Source organism: Triplophysa rosa, linkage group LG1 (genome assembly GCF_024868665.1).
Source record: "Triplophysa rosa linkage group LG1, Trosa_1v2, whole genome shotgun sequence".
NCBI lineage: Eukaryota > Metazoa > Chordata > Actinopteri > Cypriniformes > Nemacheilidae > Triplophysa > Triplophysa rosa.
Genome location: NC_079890.1, coordinates 31,269,614 through 31,287,805, shown reverse-complemented (window position 1 = coordinate 31,287,805; position 18,192 = coordinate 31,269,614).

The window sequence follows — 18,192 nt, the reverse complement described above, 5'->3', positions numbered from 1 at the left end:
CCAACCGCAGGCAGTCTGTTTCCACCAGTAAAGAGCGGCAGGATTTAAAGGCAGACAGAGGGAGGGAGAGATGCTTTAGAAGGAGGGGGAGAGTGAAAACATGATGAACAAGTTATGGATAGTATAGGAACATTATAGTATCTATATCTGTAGCAGTGGTTCTCTATTCTGATCCCACTTCGTGCGTCTCTTATATTTGACAAACTCTTCGTGACTTTTATTTTGTGCCATAAATCATTATTATAGTCACCCTTTATTGGGAATATCTTGGCAATAAAACGTATTCAAAAGTGCTTGTCAACTTTGACAATACAGTATTTAATCGTTTAGAAAGTAGAGCGTTTTTTCCCATTTTCTGAAAAACTGTGAATTTGGACATCCGAGGTTTCAGAAGGATAGCGACGATATGCATGACTGTGGGTTCCCAGGACTTGAAAACCACTGGACTGTAAGAAAGCGATATATGTAAAATCTATTGTTGTTGACTCTGGACACTTAAACTGGGATAAGAGATACTATCTTACTATTCTACTTAAACAAACATTGAACAACAATGATGGTGTGTCTATTGGTGTACTGTATCTAAGCGTAAAACATGAAATAGATGAAACCGAATAATCTTCTTTGCCAATAAAGAGAGTCTATATTCTGCAGAAAAAGCAAAGAATGGTTGTCCAACACTGATAAGACGGTAAACTAATTTAACCTTTGAAGAAAATAGCTTTTACGACATTGTTTATCTCCTGTCTGTAGTTGTCATGTAGAGGTTTATTGAATGAAGAAAAAAACACTTCGGAAGAAACCATTCTTCACCCCTCCTCATGGAGACAGTATTTCATTAATTTAGCCGTTTTTCAGTTTGTCTAATGAATTCTGCTGTTTTCTGATGGTATTCCTCTGACAAAAGACTTCTCGAAACCTCACATCTAAAAAAAAGCATTTTAATCACACGTTCATTTAATGCATTCAGGCGAAGTTTGACAGCAAAACTAAGAAGTGTTTAAGTGCGTCTGCCCTAGAAAACATATTATTATGTGATGATTGCCTCGGTATTGCATCAAAACTAACCTAAAATAGCTTACGTGTGGAATAGAATAAAGAACAGCTGTGGGTGTGTCTGAAACTGCTCTGCAGTGTATGCATTGTGTATGTACAAAATGTTCACGTAGATGTTATTGATTAAAGGCTTTGATGATTAGAGCAGCAAATTTTCCAGCAGGATCAGGGATCATTGATCCAGTGTCAGTGGACACACCGGAGGAATCCTCTACTGAAATTCTGTTTTTTTTCTAAATGTAAAAATACCCAAAACAGAGCACTTGAATAGGGAGAAAAAAAGCGCTAGATTGCTTAGAACATCTGGTGGTCCTTCTTTATTGCAGCTGGTCTTTTGTTGTTATAGGAAATCTGATATGTAGGTGGACAAGGAAAACAAACACGAGTATACACCTAAATATATCTAAACTCAATGACACATCTCTATGTTTGAGAAAACACCTTAGATTCAAGCTAAAATGTTGAAATGCCTTTTGTGTCACCGTGGATCGTGTGCATATCTTATCACATACATCGCTTATCAAGGGTTTCCTTTATATCAGTTTTGATCCAATGGAAAGAAGAGAAAAGGAATAACAGTAGGCAATGTTTACACTTTATTGCAGCAAATGTAAACACTGAGAGTATGATCTGTCAGAGGTGTTAAAATGAGAACTTTTGCCGCACTGAACTGTTTGAGTCAAACATCCACCAGTGATGATCCAAGACACACGAAGAACCATCTGAGATGTTCCAAAGGCCACGGTCTCACCGCCGTAACACACACCAAACACGTAATCCACGATATGTTTGGCAGGTAGCATCACCTTAACTATTAATAACACCCTAGCATAGATGGACACATGGGCGTCACTAATAAATCTGCTGTGCCCCAGTATAAATTTCAAGTTTAAGTTTTAACAATTTAGTTTATTTGTCAGTGTAATCATTTACATTGATAATAGCGGCAAAAACAGAGCCTCATGAAATAACTTAAAAGTACGTTTCTAAATAATATCGATCATTTTATTTTGACTCGACCATTAATAGCCCCTGTAGATGGACATCAGATGTTTTTTTGCAAAGCAGGGTAATGGAAGCAGAAAGGAGAGATGATGAGTTTGAGGGAGGTAAGGCTTGATAAACAAACTACTTTACATCCCCAGCCAGTCAGTTCTCAGACATTAGAGGAAAATGTATTGTTGCTTAGAAAAACATTTGTGTTCTGTACTTTTAGAAATTAAATTAATATTTATTTTACTAGCTTTAGTTTAGGCCATTACCTATGGCTGAGATAACAGTGTGCTGTAGGCAGTGCAGTTTAATGCAGTACATAGGTTAAAAAATGAACCAACTTTGTTTGGACTTGGCTGTTTTTAGATAAAATATGCTCTTTATATTAGTTGGAGCCATAAAATGACTGGTTTCTTGAAATACTGTCATTGTAAATTCTTGAAAAGATGTAGGCTAATTATTCATTATTATCATAATGAATGCAGATGTGCAAGGATAAAATCTCTCTGCTTTCATTATTTCCATACAGTGCATGCAAACATGTTAATAAAGTTCAGTATGTTAACGATACTTAAATATTTTTAAATACAAAAATGTTTACCTTCCCCGGTATTGTTGCACTGTAGGAATAGTGGTTAAGCAAGGGAAGTTTGCATAGTGCATTGTGTTGCGTACTTCTTGCACACAGCAGGTTTTTAAGAAAAAAAGTGATAGAAAAAGTAATGGGGGCCTGTGCCCCAGTAGAGCTTTAGGTCTAGCAACGCCCCTGGATGGACAGATGGATTTCATTGTATTGCATAACAAAGTTTGAAATCAAGTGGCAAATGATTACTTTGCTCTCTCTAAACTCAATGTTATTATGTCTCTTGCAGTGTAATATTCACCACCATAAATGCAGGCCTTAACTGCTGCAAGATAATGCAATTGCTGTTTGCAAGGCACCATCTGTCTCAAAAGCACCTTAAATATACATTACAGTGTTTATAGACATGTTATGTCACACAGCCTTAAATTGATTTCTTTCTCACGTTCTACATATTTATCCTCATGTGACAATTATATATTGTCTATACTTTATTGTGAATATATAGTTGTGAATAAACCATGCCCAAAACATTGATCAATCAGCAATAAGGACCTGAACATCTGTCTTAGTACATTCAATTCAATTAACATTAAGAGCACTGTGTCTAGGTCAGCAATCAAATAAGCAAAAAAATTTCTTTCTTTGAAGCACACAAGATGCTTATTGGAAAGTTCTCATATTATGCTGGGATAACATGGAGCATCAGGTGTTGCACGTGTTAAAGCACAAAGAAACGCTAGAGTGCATTGTCATTAAAGCATATTTTGACATTTAGGTCATCTTTTCCTATCCAATATCATATATTAAGTCAGGTAATAGAAAATTAGGTGGTATCAGACTTGCTTTTGGTTGTTTCTGGGGATGCTGTGTCAATGCTGTTGGTTAGGCTTCATCTGGGTGTTGTCTCAGCAACTGTTATTATATAACTATTCTGCTGCCTGACTCCATTGATTTATATTGATAATATTTCCACTGTGAACATGACTTGAACACACCTGTGCCAAAAGCTCTGGTCACTTAATCTCTAAAGGTCAGGGCATCATCTGGTAAGGGGTTGTGATACTGACTTTCTTGCAGTGGATCCTATTAATCCAGTGCTCTTGTCGCTGGGGTGCTACCCTAAGGTTTTTTGTACCTTTACAGGTATACAGAACATAATATAATGTTGTACCTTTTTGGGTACATGATTGTACCCTAATTACCTATTGTGTGCAGTTAAGTGATTTGTACCCCTAATATTCAACTGGTACACAATAGGTCCTAAAGGTACAATAATGTACACAAAAAGTTATAAGGTTGTGTGTTATATACCTAAAAGTAAAAAAAGTTATCATTTGTGCTAGACATAACTTAAGGCTTCTCAAATAATAATTATTTATTAGATATTTAATGAAGTCATGATATTTGCTGTAGTTAAGTGTCCATTTTCTCTAATATATACATTTTTAAACATTTAATCATATAATTAAGCTACAAATATTACAGTATTTGATGTATTACTGTAATGCCACTTTGTACCCTCTTGGTGTCAGCGGAGGACTACTAAATATTTTTCAATAAGTTTTTTTCACCCAAAAAAAGGGGCCTGTATTAATACAAAAATCTCAAAGAAAATGTTTTACAGTACGATATCACAAATTAAATCGTCACATCTTGAAAGCCTCCAAACTACTGTATAAATGTGTGCATCAATAAATTAGTAGTACTGTAGATATTCTCAAGAAAATCTAATGAGCCAAAGTTGTAAAGTTTTATAATGCTGGTGGTGCACATTTTTCATAAGAAACGGGATGGGTCTTTTAATAACTGGACTTAAATTATGAATCAAGATGGGAACAGAATAGAATATGGTCTGAAGACCTAAAAAGACATTTCAACTCAACTCAAATCTTCAGCTTCGCTCACTAACTCTCCATCTCTCGCCCGCTGTCTCTTTATCCATTAGTCTCTCGCTCTTTCTCGCTCTGACTGTAGATTGTGCATCATTTTTTAATGTGGCCATTCCTCTATGTTTCAGCCTTTCTTCCTTGGCATTAATAAGAAGCCCAGGTGTCAGGGGAGAAGTCAAACTTCAGAAATGAGTAGGTGCCACTGTGGGTGCACAGGAAAGGGAGGAACCGAACGGACCCAGAGATGTGGAAGTAATGACATATTAAACACAGACGCACTCGACATATATTTAAAGGTTCTCATGCACACTAATCAAACCCAATCACACATGAGAACAGAATCGACCTGTGCGCGCCCTCATCCACACGCTAGTCTGGCACACAAACGTTCCTCCTCCTAACAATTGTATGTTGCATATCCGGAGTGTGTGTGGCAGCGGGGGGCATCATTAGAGACACTCGTTGGGCTGGTAGGTGGTCAGGGCATGTGTGGAAATGGGGATGCATGTAAATGTCACGGAAAAAAGTCCTACTGTGCACAGACGTCATTTATTTCCTGCTAACAGCCAGCTCTCTCAGGTTCTGCATTATTGATAAAGGCCACACGTATGCCTGAAAATACACAAACGCACGTTTATACAAACAATGCTAAATGAAACTCCCTCAATAGGATGTTCAGTAAGGAAAATAACTGACGAACTGCCTGATTGGTCAACTTTTTAATTATTAAGATGTGTATAAGTACTGAATGTCAAGTTGCGCAACTTTAATGGCATGTCGACAAATTTAATTCATTGAGTTTATAGGGATAGTACTCTCTTATCATTTCAAACCTGTATGACTTTCTTCCGCAGAACACAAAAGAGGATATTCTGAAGAATCATCACATCTATTATATGGACACGACACCAATATAAGTGAAGGGGTGCCGGTTAATAACAATCTTCAAAATATCTTCTTTTGTGTTCTGCAGAAGAAAGTGATACAGGTATGAGGCATTAGGGTGAATTTTTGGTTGAACTATCATTATGGCTCTAATGGGTAACTCGCCTCTTTATCGCCATCTCTGTATGAAACATAAAATTGCAGGTTACTTCAAGTGCGTTGAAATCAAATGACGTCAAACTGACATTTCCTGCGAAACCTGACAGTACAACATATATTATTATAAGCTTACCATTGCTCAGTAACCGATATATGTTTATTTTTAACCAACAAAAGTTACAGATTGCAGCTTTAAAGGGGATGTGCAACGGTGTTTTCATGCATTCTGACTTCTTTACAATGTTAAATGTGCTGTCTTATGCTTGACATGGTCAATTTGTCAAAAAATGAGTCGGACGTATGACGTAGTATTTCTGTGCTCGATACACTCCCCCAGCGTTCGTAAAGGTTTCGGAAAGTTTTTTTCGAACATAAAAGAATCAGTTTCGTAACAACTGTTCTTAGTCCCTTATTGGACAACTCTCCCGGAAAAGTACGCCCACGCGTCAACCAGTGAGAGCCAGATGAAAGAGCATGCATCAACCAAGGAGAGTGGGAGAATGAGCATGCGCACACGTCAACCAGCTGGAGCAAGTGAGAGAGAGCACTGCATTCGCAAAGTTCAGCTGTGTTTGTTTGTTCACTGCATTTCGGTGATGAATGTTATATAAATGGTGGATATAACACTGGATTTGGAGATTATTTGAAACTGATAGATGGCGCGGTCCTAGCGCTAAAAGATGCCAGACATGAACCGCACACGGTAAGTGAAACTGAGTGTTTTGTTGGCAATGGGTCATACCATCATACGTTTTCGTTTGATCAAACTAAAGACTCGAGATTAACATGAGATATGCAGAAACTGGCAGTCTAATTTAGATACACAAATACAAGACAATGAGAATACAAGATCAATGTAGATTGTAAATAGTAAAAGAGTAGCCTGATGTGTATGATGACTTGTTTGATAATTTCATCAGAAAAGCTTGTCTTATCACAGTTTTGCTGAGAAAGGAATTGCTTTGCGGTGAAACATGGCTGCCATTATTTTTCTATTGTCTCCTGGTTTGTTCGCTCTAAAATTTCCAGGTTGCAATATGTCACATTAGGCCAATGTATTCATTAGTTTATTCAAGCAAGCTAATAGTTAAAATCAACCGTCACTTTAAAAGGCCATGGAATTGAGGTCATGTCTAGATTACCTTGTAAGAAAAAATTATCCAAATTGATTTGATACGGTCTTATCTGTTTAGACAAAGTGATGAGTGTGTTGTTGCCCATCGCGCTTTCAGGCATTCTGAGCTGTGAGGAAAAGAAAAACAGCAGGGTGGGAGAATCGTGTTGGAAATGTCTATGAGGAATTCACGCCTTGGCTGGCCAGACATACTGTTATTTCCCAGAGTAGTGCTAGGGGCTAACACCCTTCTCTACCGCCAGATATGAGATGCACACACTGGGAACAGTTTAGAATCCCATCAATTTTCTCAGTTTTTCACACCAGGGATGTCTTCTCACAGTTGTTTTTGTAGCATTGTACAAAATGTGTTTTGGGTGCATGTGTTTGCATCTCTATTTTTGTGTGGTGTTTTACTGTATATCAAAATGATAAATTGTACCAGATGTTGCACGCTTTTCCAAAAACATGTTGATGCTTGTCACCATTCAGACTTATTTAAACAATTATAGAGTCTTTCATTATATTTTTCATTAAACAGATGTTATTATCCAAAGACATGTTGTGACATTGTCAACTGGATTCTTCCTCAGCATTTCCTGTTCCACATAAGGACAACTAATGTTATAACCTGGGAAATTATGATCACGTATTTGTCATTACAGCTAAAAAAAAAAACGAGAAACCATCTCAGAAATTCTAATGGTTTCCATTAAAATACGATTATGAACCATTAGCTTTTTCTATTAAAACCATTACAAAATTCTGTCATCATTTACTCACCCTCTTGTCATTTCAAACCTGTAGGATTTTCTTCTGCAGAACACAAAAGAAGATATTTTGAAGAATTGTCAATGGGTACCGCCGTTGTTCGGTTACGAACATTCTTTAAACATATTTTGTGTTCTGCAGAAGAAAGTCATACAGGTTTGAAATGACAAGAGGGTGAGAAAATTTTCATTTTTTGGTGAACTACCCCTTTAATAGTGTTCTATTTGTTCCCATCTGCCAGATAAGATTCAACCAATAGAATCCATCACATACCAGTAGACACCCTTATAGTTTCCATTAAATTCAATACAATTGTCATTATAACCATTACATGTGTTACATTTGCTATTGTGTTTTGGGCAGACTATTGTTTTTTTTTGTAGGGATATCTGTCTTAGAAAACATAATCGTTGGCTAATGCAGAAGTTTTTTTTCTTTTTAAGGTTTAAGTTGAATAAGAACTTGAGTTATTGATGTGAAGATGCTATAGGAATATGGTACTTACCCCAAAATTAAGTTTTGTAGTTTGGCCAAACAAAGCAAATTTGCTTTGGTCATGAGTCACACAGACTTTTAGAGCCTTCAAATCCTTTTTAACATTTGAAAGCTTCAGTCAACAGAATTGTCATTTTTTGAGCGAAGTATCCCTTTAATAATACTGTAGAATCGAGGTTGTCACAGAATGTGTGACAGTGTTTGTGTGTGAAAGTGAGAAGACCAGGAATAGAAAAAATCAGGGTTATACCAAGGAAGCTCTATATCAATTCTTGAACACACACACACACACGAGTTAACGCCCTATTGCACATTTTGTATTCTCTGCTCATGGCAGTTAAGATCTGTATGTGACCCTGTAGCAGTCTCTCCTGTCTGAACGACAGAAAGGTCAGTGTATCTGCTCATGAAAGAAATGCATAAATAAATAATGCCTCATCACACACAGGTATACAGGCAATAAAAACATTCAATGTTAGGCCAGTCTCTCGCTGTGAGAATATAAAAAATAGCCGCTTTAAATCTTAATGAAACACGGGCCAGAAATGTCTCCTGAGGAAGTTCATGTGATGCACTGATCTAGAGTCTGCTGTTTTTCATATTGTGTGTGCATTTGGTATATTGAACTAGCATGCAGTGTGCTTGACGTGACCTTCGCTTTTCTAGTGTGCCCAGCATTCATCGAGAATTATTCTGAGAATTATACGTAATAAAATGGTGTTGTGTTGTATTGTTATGCCATACAGGACCGGGGGCACTGAGCTTGCATTAACATAGCCAGTGGGGCTGTAATGTGTAATGTTATGCCATACGGTAGAGCCCTGCATGGGCCTTAAATCCAGGCCCGGCCCTGGCCCGAGACACTCAGGCCTGAGCCCGGCCCTGCCCGACAAGCTTATCAGAATTTTCGGCCCGAGCCCGCCTAGAGCCCGATTTTTTTTGTAATCCCATTACACAGCCAATACTACTGTTGCAGCCATTAAAATAGTTCCGTTTTGATTTTTTAATGGCAAAGTAGTTATATATATTTTTTCCTTTATTAAGTTAATTTAGAAAAAAATTTGTAGCATTTTTTTGTTTGGTAAATTAAACTTTTTGTTTTCTAAATAGACGACCTAGCGGCCGATGGTGAGTTGACTACGTTTGTTCAATTTAGTCTATCAAATCAACACTTGGCTTGCCTGCAATAAAATCCAAAGATTTTTTTTTTAAATGAAGAAAAAACTCAACAATTTAAGCATATCACAATGTTAGTTTAAACGTTTATTATCACCACAACAGTAAAAGTGCACTTTTTTATAAACTGAGGTGCTCTGCTGCTTGCAACGGCGAACAACATGCTGAAAACAAACGAAAACGTGTAAAATCGAAACAATTTAAAACAATAGTAATAATAACAACAACATGCAGATTGTCTTACCTTACACTTAGGCAACAATTACCAATGACAAAAGTCTAATCCCAAACAGAAAACGAGACAGCCTCCTAACACGGGTACAGCCACAAGAACAATCTCTTAAAGAACATTGTGTAGAAAAACAGCCCAGAAGTTTGTCTTTCCTCTTCGTTTTTCTGTGTTTTAAGTTCGTCATTTGAGATTTTTCTCTTTATGTTCTCCATTGCACGTGAGGTGAATAATGGACAAGGGAAAACTGTGTGAACGCGCGGGCGCAACTGTGCGCAAGCAGAATGTGTAATGTGTGTCAGCGTGATATGTAAACGTGTTTTAAATTGACCATCATCAGCTTCTTTATTTACTGAATTTCTAATATATATTAGAAATATGAATGGATGTGTAATATATAAAAAGGAGGACAAGCCTAAAACAAGGCCGAAGCCCGGCCCGCTTGTGAGCTATGACGTAAAAATTGTCCCGAAGCCCGGCCCGGGGGGCATAAATAACTCGGGGCCCGTTGGGCCCGGCTGAAATGCAGGGCTCTCCTTGACTGCTTCCCCTTGTCATGCATAAGGCATGGGAAATGTCCTATTGGGCAATTCAACTGTGCTGAAATAGTGGGATTATAACACCTAGTCCTATTAAGTGAATCTGCAGTCTAGAAGCTAACAATAGAATCTCAAATCAATATCTGTGTATTTATTTGCTAGGCAGCCGTGTAACAAGCAGCATAATGTACACTCAGACGTTCATTATCACGAAATAAATCTCTTCAGGGTTACATAAGAACATTTAATTTAGCATTTGGGTCCTGATCACCCTGTCAGGGTTTACTTTGCGATAATGACTAGCTGATTGTCTATAGCCTTTGTGTGTACAACTGCCAGTTCGTGCATTGGATGGTTATTAGAGAAGAGCGGACGTCAGCTCGGAAAGTATGAAGCATGGTTTTTCAGAGACTCGCACACACAAAAACATGGAGAAAATGGTGTGTCACACTGTCCTTGTGTGTTATTTCTATGTTTGCATACTGCGGAGAGATGTTACTGTAGTTTGATATCTTGTGTCATGATAGTGCCTGTATGTGTGTGTGCTCCTCTGATGACTTGATAAATGTGATTTGCAGCGGGAGTCTGGGGTCTCTCCAGTAATGAGACTCAGTCTTGCACGCTCATGCACTCATGTCTCCTATCCTCCACTTGAGCTGGCTCAATTTCTCTCTTACTATCCTACAGTTTACCTTTATATCACCCCCCTCCATATGCGTTTATACATTTTTGTCCTCTATACATTACAAAAGAAAATTTATATTTTACCTTCTATATCTATTGTATTGCTTTTTTAAGACCCCTAATAATCTGACTATAATGTGGAGCATCTGGGATAGTTTGTGTGATACAGATCATGGATCACATGTAACAGAAACAGCACTTGCGTTGCAGGATCTGGAGCCATAGGCTAGCTAGGGATCAGTATATCATGGGGACCTGGGGATGTTGCTAAGTAACCACACATTCAGGACACCTTGAAATCCCCATAGCAACATGCTACCACAGAACACCTTAGCAACCATATAGAAATGCCATGGTAACCACTAACCAAACCATAGCACTGTGGAGCTGATTTAGGGTGTTTTCACACATAAGGGTTTGTTTCGGAACCTGGTGCGTTTTCTCTCTTGTTTCGATTCGTTTAGGCATATGTGACGTGTGACGTGTATCACAATGTATGATGGGTAATTATGTAAAGTTGCATGACGCAAAAGGGATTGTTTTGCTAATGGCTCCCTGTAACAATGTTCAAAGTAAGGAAGGAAGGAGGCGGGAACCGGCGAACGTTAAACCAAACTTTTAATAAAATAAACAAACAACAAAACGAAAGTAAAGTGCTGACAGCTCCCTCACAGTCGACTGCCGGCCACACAAACACACAAAAAAACCATAACATAACATAACATAACAAAAACATAACATAAAATCCAGGCCTGGTTCTCTCTCGTCCTTCACCTTCTTTTATGCTTCCCGAGCTCCGCCGTGAGATACGCGAGACAACGCGCAGCTGACGCTCATTATCACTCTCGTTACCGGTCGGAAAATAAACAGATGCACTCTGACCAATCGAAGGAGAGTATACTCGCACGTGACTTTTATTAACAAAGTTTGGTCCGTTTAGAAATATTGCCTCGTGAATGCGAACCGAACTAAAATAAATTTCAATATTGTAGCGATTTAACCCCCGGTTTCGGAACAAAGCAATCGATACACAGGTGTGAAAACACCATTAGAATCTAGTTTAGTCCAATTGTTTATTATTATTATATATGAAATTTCGATATTATATGTATATATTATTATAGTTAGTTATAAATAATATTATTAATACCTATAATACATATAAATAATAATGATAACAATAATTAAATCTTCAATAACAATATTTTTGTATGTTACTAAACCTTGCAGAACTCCTAAAGAGTCACCATGCTGTTCCTATGAATTAATCTTGACAAAATTCAACATAACATGTTTGAGGACTATAACTTACAGTTTGTTTGTCCCTTAGGTCTATTACTTTTACCTCCACTTAAGTAGCATACTAGGGATGCACCGATACCATTTTTTAAAGACCAAGTACGAGTACCGATATTTTTTTTCTGGTACTCACCGATACCTATAACCGATGCCTGTATAATGTACAATAATGTTAATAAACCAGTATCTTACTGGTACATTTTCTTTTTTTCTTTTGTTTTTAGGTCTACTTAAATTTAAGTACTATTTTTTCATCAATTTTACTAGCACATTTACTTCAGTTTACTAAAGTAAACAATATACTCTGTGGTCAAATTATAAAAAATTTAAGGGGGGTGGTGTGGTAAAATGTGAGTGTATTATAACTTGTTCAAGTCAACCGGACGTTTATTTTGACGGATCGCCGCAAATGGTGTTTGTTTATGTGTTCGTGTCCTCGTGCAGTGAAACGCTGGCGCTGAAAGCTCCACAAGCACAATGCGTTCAGTACACGCAACTTCACCACTCTTTCACACACGGTAACGTAAAACATGCAGAATACATTTAAAGACCAGGTTTCATGAATCTCATAAAATTACCGGCATTTCAGTGTGTAACGTAGCTTTCCTTCAATTTTGACGATCTGCAAAGTTGTTATTCCAATAAGTCCATGATAAATTAAGATATTGGCTTCCAAAGTAAGGAGTCGACTCCGAACCGCCCAAACAAATCGTTAGGCTTTTGAATCTTTTGAGTGTAACATTGATACGTCACAGTGTAATGCATCAGCACAATCCCCGCCTTCCCGCGAAACAGGAACACTCTGACCTGCCCACTAGTACTATGTCAAATACACATGGTTCTGTAAGCGTACTGAAGCCTTGAATGACTAAGCTAATTGTCATTCAATATCAAATTCATTAAAAGGAATGTTTGCCATATGTGAGAATAAAGGAAAAATTCCCTGGTCACAGTTAATCATTAAGTGAAGCCCCGGCTTTTCTGCAGATTTGAAGTGATCATTAAAAAGAGGCTGAGGAAGCGGCGTGGTAATAAAAGCAGTCAGCAGAGTAATCGCTGTGAGGCTGGACCATGGGGCTACATGTCTAGCAGCATTCTGTAACGTCGTGAAGAAGATAGACAATGTCACAAGGGAACTGGGGTGTAAAGTGGAGATTTTATATAAAAAGGTGAAACAAACAAGGGTCAAAAATCCACAAAAAACAGGGAAATCCAAAAAAACCAGATAAACATCCACAGAAACGAAAACATAATACTCCAACAGGCAAATTACATCCACGGAACAGGCAAAAATTCAACACAGTTACGTTAATACCAGACAACACACAATGGGCAAATGAGAGTACATATAGTGTCCGGATGATGGGGTGCAGGTGTGAAAGACAAGGAGGGAGAGGCGACAGTCACTGATGAGGGATCGTGGCAAAAGGACATTCTGGGGCAAAAACGGGGAAAACAGGCAACGGACCGACGGAAGTGTCACACATGCCCGGAGAGAGAGATATGTGTGTATACAAGGCTAAATCCATATGTATGAGAGCACAATTTTATAGGGAAAGTTTGCCCAAAAATTTTAATTCTTTCGTCATTTATTCATCCTCATGTCATTTCAAACATGCATGATTTTCTGTTTGGTTGGGAACCAAACAACACTGGACCCTTATTTGAGACATTTCTCAAAATATCTTTTGTGTTCCACAGAATAAAGAGTCATATACAGATTTTAACTGATATGAATGTGAATAAATGATGCATTTTAAAGAACTATACTTTTTAAAACCTTTTTCCAAACGGTGTGCATCCAAAACCCATTATTGTGTTTTTAATTTTTTCACCACATAAATTCGACATGGCTAATGAAAGTTGTGCACCAAGTCTATTAGAGTTGGGCGATGTCTACCAAATTGGCATTGGACGATGTCTATAGTGAAACATCGCGATGGACGATGACATCGCCCTGCGGCGACGATTGGGGCACACTTAGGCACGAGCTGCACAGAGACACAGAACTGGGCAGTTATAAATTCAGGCGTGTGTCATTATTATTGAATTATTGTTATTATTATTATAAATTGTGAAAGAAAATTAGTAGTATATATAAAATGAAATATATATTATACGTTATTAAATAAAATGATAAAAAGGATAATATATTTGTATTGTCTAATTATCATGTTTGCATATGTATGTTTTAACAGTATACATTCATTTAAGTGTAAATAATTCCTTCTCTATACACATAAAAGCGGCTCCTAATGAAGGCCACATTTCTGCAACCACAGCTCCTGACTGCTACTAATTCTCTACAATCTCGCTCTGTCAGGGCGACAGGCCCTGACATTTATTTGATCTCTCTTGCTTTCTCCTCCCTAATGAACATGAGATGTTATGCCACTTTTTGCTGCTAACCATCTCTTTCTGGCCCTCTATATTCTCTCTTTTCCTTTCTTTTGGGCCAAACTCAGACCTTTCAGCATCCCCGAAGGACAGCCGAACCATTACAGTAATTAACTAAGGAGGGAGAGAGAGATGGGGGGGTATTTTCTGCAAAGACAGCAACTTTTGCATGTGGCTAGCCATAGAGATGCATGCAGTTAATGTCTGACTGTTTTCCATTACTAATGAGTGCAAGGGGGCAGGACCAATATTAATCTAACAAAGAGCCGAGAAACAGTTTCACACATCTGACAGTCAGCTGCTTATGTTCTGGCCGATGGAGAGAGGAAAATAGAAAGGAAATGTGTGTGGTCAAGCGGACTTTTGGCATAAAAGCTACTTTAAGTGTAAGGCCGATACAGTTTTTGTAAATGATACCAGATCATGGTAGCCCGATACAACCTGCCAAATGGGGAACTTGGCAATGCATTCAGTTTGAGGTGTCTTGAGGTGTGCCATGACATGCATAGTTCCCATATAGTGCTAATAAAAGCCCCCTCTTTCAGAGACACAGAAATGTCACAGCAGTTTATCCATCCACACATTCAGTTGTCCGGCCATCTTCTCGTCTCATGTCCATTCAGACTTCTGTTCATCTGTGCATTTATCCACGTGTGCATTCTTGCGTCATCTTCCGTGACAGTGTGTTTTTCTACGGCAGTGTGGTTTGTTGTCTCATATTGTTTAGGTTCAGGAACATGTTGTTCTGTTGATTGGCCTTGTCACTGCTGACTCATAAGAAACTGTGTGTGTTTGTATGTATGCGTGTGTGTGTGTGAGAGAGAAACAGGTGATGGATACATCTGTTCGCTCACTCAATTCATTTTCACTTCTTCAAATTAAGTCTGCTTTATGTGCGTGATGGAAACTTGCTTCTTGTCTCTTATATGTATTTGTATTAAAGTGCAAAAATAAAAACAATACAAGTAGTGTTTAAACAGAAAGTAAAAAATATAATATATACAGTATATACAGTGCCCTCCACTATTATTGGCATCCTTTGTAAATATGAGCAAAGAAGGCTGTAAAAATAAATCTGCATTGTTTCTTGTTTTGATCTTTTATTTAAAAAAATCTACAAAATTCCAGCATTTCATTGACGGAAAACAATTTGAAGTAGGGGGAATATCACATTGTAAAAAAATGTTTTTCTTCCATACATGTTGGCCACAATTATTGGCACCCTTGTATTTAATACACTCCGCAACCTCAATTTATAAGAAAAACAGCTCTGAGTGTTTTCTTTTCAGTCTGATGAGGTTTGAGAATACATTAAGAGTCATCCGAAGCCAATCCTCCATAAAGAATTTCTCCAGATCCTTCAAATGTTGGTGCTCCCTCTTCTTCATTTCACCCCACTCATTTTCTATAGGCTTTGGCAGGTTCTTGATTTTGTGTTTTTTGTTGAGAAAAAAAAAACATTTTTTGTTGATTTGGATGTTCGTTTTGAACCAATGTGCTGATGGAAGATCTAACCATGACCCATTATAATATTTCTATAAGAGCAAGTCAGGTTTTGATTTTTATATCTGTTGGTATTTGATATAAAACATGATGCCATGTATCTGAACAAGATGTCCAGGACCTCTGGTATAAAAGTAGATCCACAACAATGAAGATCTGGTGGTATATTTAACTGTGGACATGGGGCACTTTTTATCCCTGTGTGCACCAAACCTATCTTGTGTTATTGCTGCCAAAGAAACTCTTTTTCATTTCATATGGCAATAGACCCCAGTCCTGTTTGAAGTTCCAGTATGGCAGATTAATATGGTGGAGTTTATTTTTGCATGAGAGCAGAATATTTGTTTCTTGAACGGTGTCCCAAACAACTTGTGGTGATGGAGGTGCAGTTTTCCTTTATTTGTATTTTTTCTGACACTAAAATTCATCTAATGTCTGCAATTCTCCATCTGTGATCTTTGGAAAGTCTTTGGCCACACAAAATATTCTCTTTGCTGTGCATTGAGACAATATAGGCACACATTCTCTTTCAGGCAGATTTGCAATATCTCCAGTCCATTAAAACTTCTTAATTATTGGCCGGATGTTGGGAAATGGGAATTTTTATTCTTTCAACCATTTCCTTTTAAATCCACTTTCTATTTTGTGTAGCTCAACAATCTTTTGCTGCACATCCGAACTATATTCTTTGGTTTTACCCATCGTGATGAATAATTAAGGGGGTTTGGGCTTTGTGTTAGTTAATATTATTCTCCTGTGCAACAAGAAGTCATGACTGAACAACATCATGTTTCTAGTCACCTCGGTGTGCTCAGAAAATTTTAATATTAATGGGAATACACTTGGGAGATATTTTACTCATAAGAATTTTTAGGGGTGACAATAATTGTGGACAGGATGTTTTAGAGAAATTTTTTGATATTACCCCTACTTCAAATTGTTTTACTTGAATGAAATGTTGAAATTTTGTAGATTTTTTAAATAAAAGATCAAAACGATAAACAATGCAGATTTATTTTTACAGCCTTCTTTGCTCATATTTACCAAGTGTGCCAATAATAGTGTAGGCCACTGTATTTAAGAATGTAATTAAGTTGATTTTAAGTTAATTATTATCCATGATGTTGATGACCATGGAAGTCTGTGTTTAGTGATTTTAGAGGTAAATTGTAAAATGAGCATTGTTTAGCATGAATAACAGCAAAGTGTAACTGAAAGTTGTTTGTTCACAAAGTACTATAGCTCATTATTCTAACTGTAGGCCTTTTGTGGTTGTAAAATGTGCAGTCATTGGTTTATTTATCTGCATTTTACAACAGCTTTAAACACAGCTCATCCAATCAGAGATGGCAGTCTGAACAATCCACTTTAGAAGACAAATTAAGACATTATACTAAAAACAAGAGATCAAAGTGCAAAACCAAAGAGGCCCAAAATATCTGAAGAAAACTCTCTCTTATAGCATCTTGATGGCAAATCAAGCCACTGTCATCCAGTGAAACCAATACTCAGTGCTCTTTTAAAATGCTTGTTTAGCATTAATCCTATTATAATTATAGAACCATCCCGGGCATATTACTCCAAATAAAGAGCACATTTTCATAATGGCTAACAAACATATTCAAATTAAAATACAGAAGCCCAACTGCAGGCCATGTCCAGCAAGTGCTTTTTCAATAACCACAGACACACAGATTTGCTGAAATAAGATCTAAACCAAGTACTCCAGGGAGTAATAGAATCTTTGAAAGTGTAAAATACTATAAAGGAGGAAGGTTTGGCCCATTATAGCTTTGGGTGTTATAATGTAGAAATTATTGTAAAGGTGTTGTTAAGGTACATACAGTTATAGTTTTCTATTAAAGCGGCCGTGCATCGGTGTTTCATGCATTCTGACTTATTTACAGTGTTAAACGTGCTGTCTTCTCATGCTTGACATGGTCAACTTGACAAAAAACGAGTTGGATGTATGATGTAGTATTTCTGTGCTCGATACACTCCCTCAGCTTTTGTATAGGTTTTGGAACGTTTTTTTCATACATGAAAATCCGTTTCGTACAACTTTTCTTAGTCCCTTAATGGGCAATTCTCCCAGAAAAGCAAAAGAAATAGCCCGCCCACGCATCAACCGACGAGATAGGAGGACCTGCTTACCATCAAGATTGGCTGCGCTGCATCAAGATTGCCTGCGCTGTGGGCCTGCAGCTCATTACTCTAGCGATAGTGAGAGAAGTTGAGGTGTGTTTATTTGTTCAAGGCATTTCGGTGAGAAATTTTATATAAACGGTGGATATAACGCTGGATTAGGAGATCGTTTGAAACTGATAGATGGCACGGTAGCAGCGCTTAAAGATGCCGGACATGAACTGCATGAAGTGAAACTGAGTCATATGTCTGTGTTTTGTTGGCAATGGGTG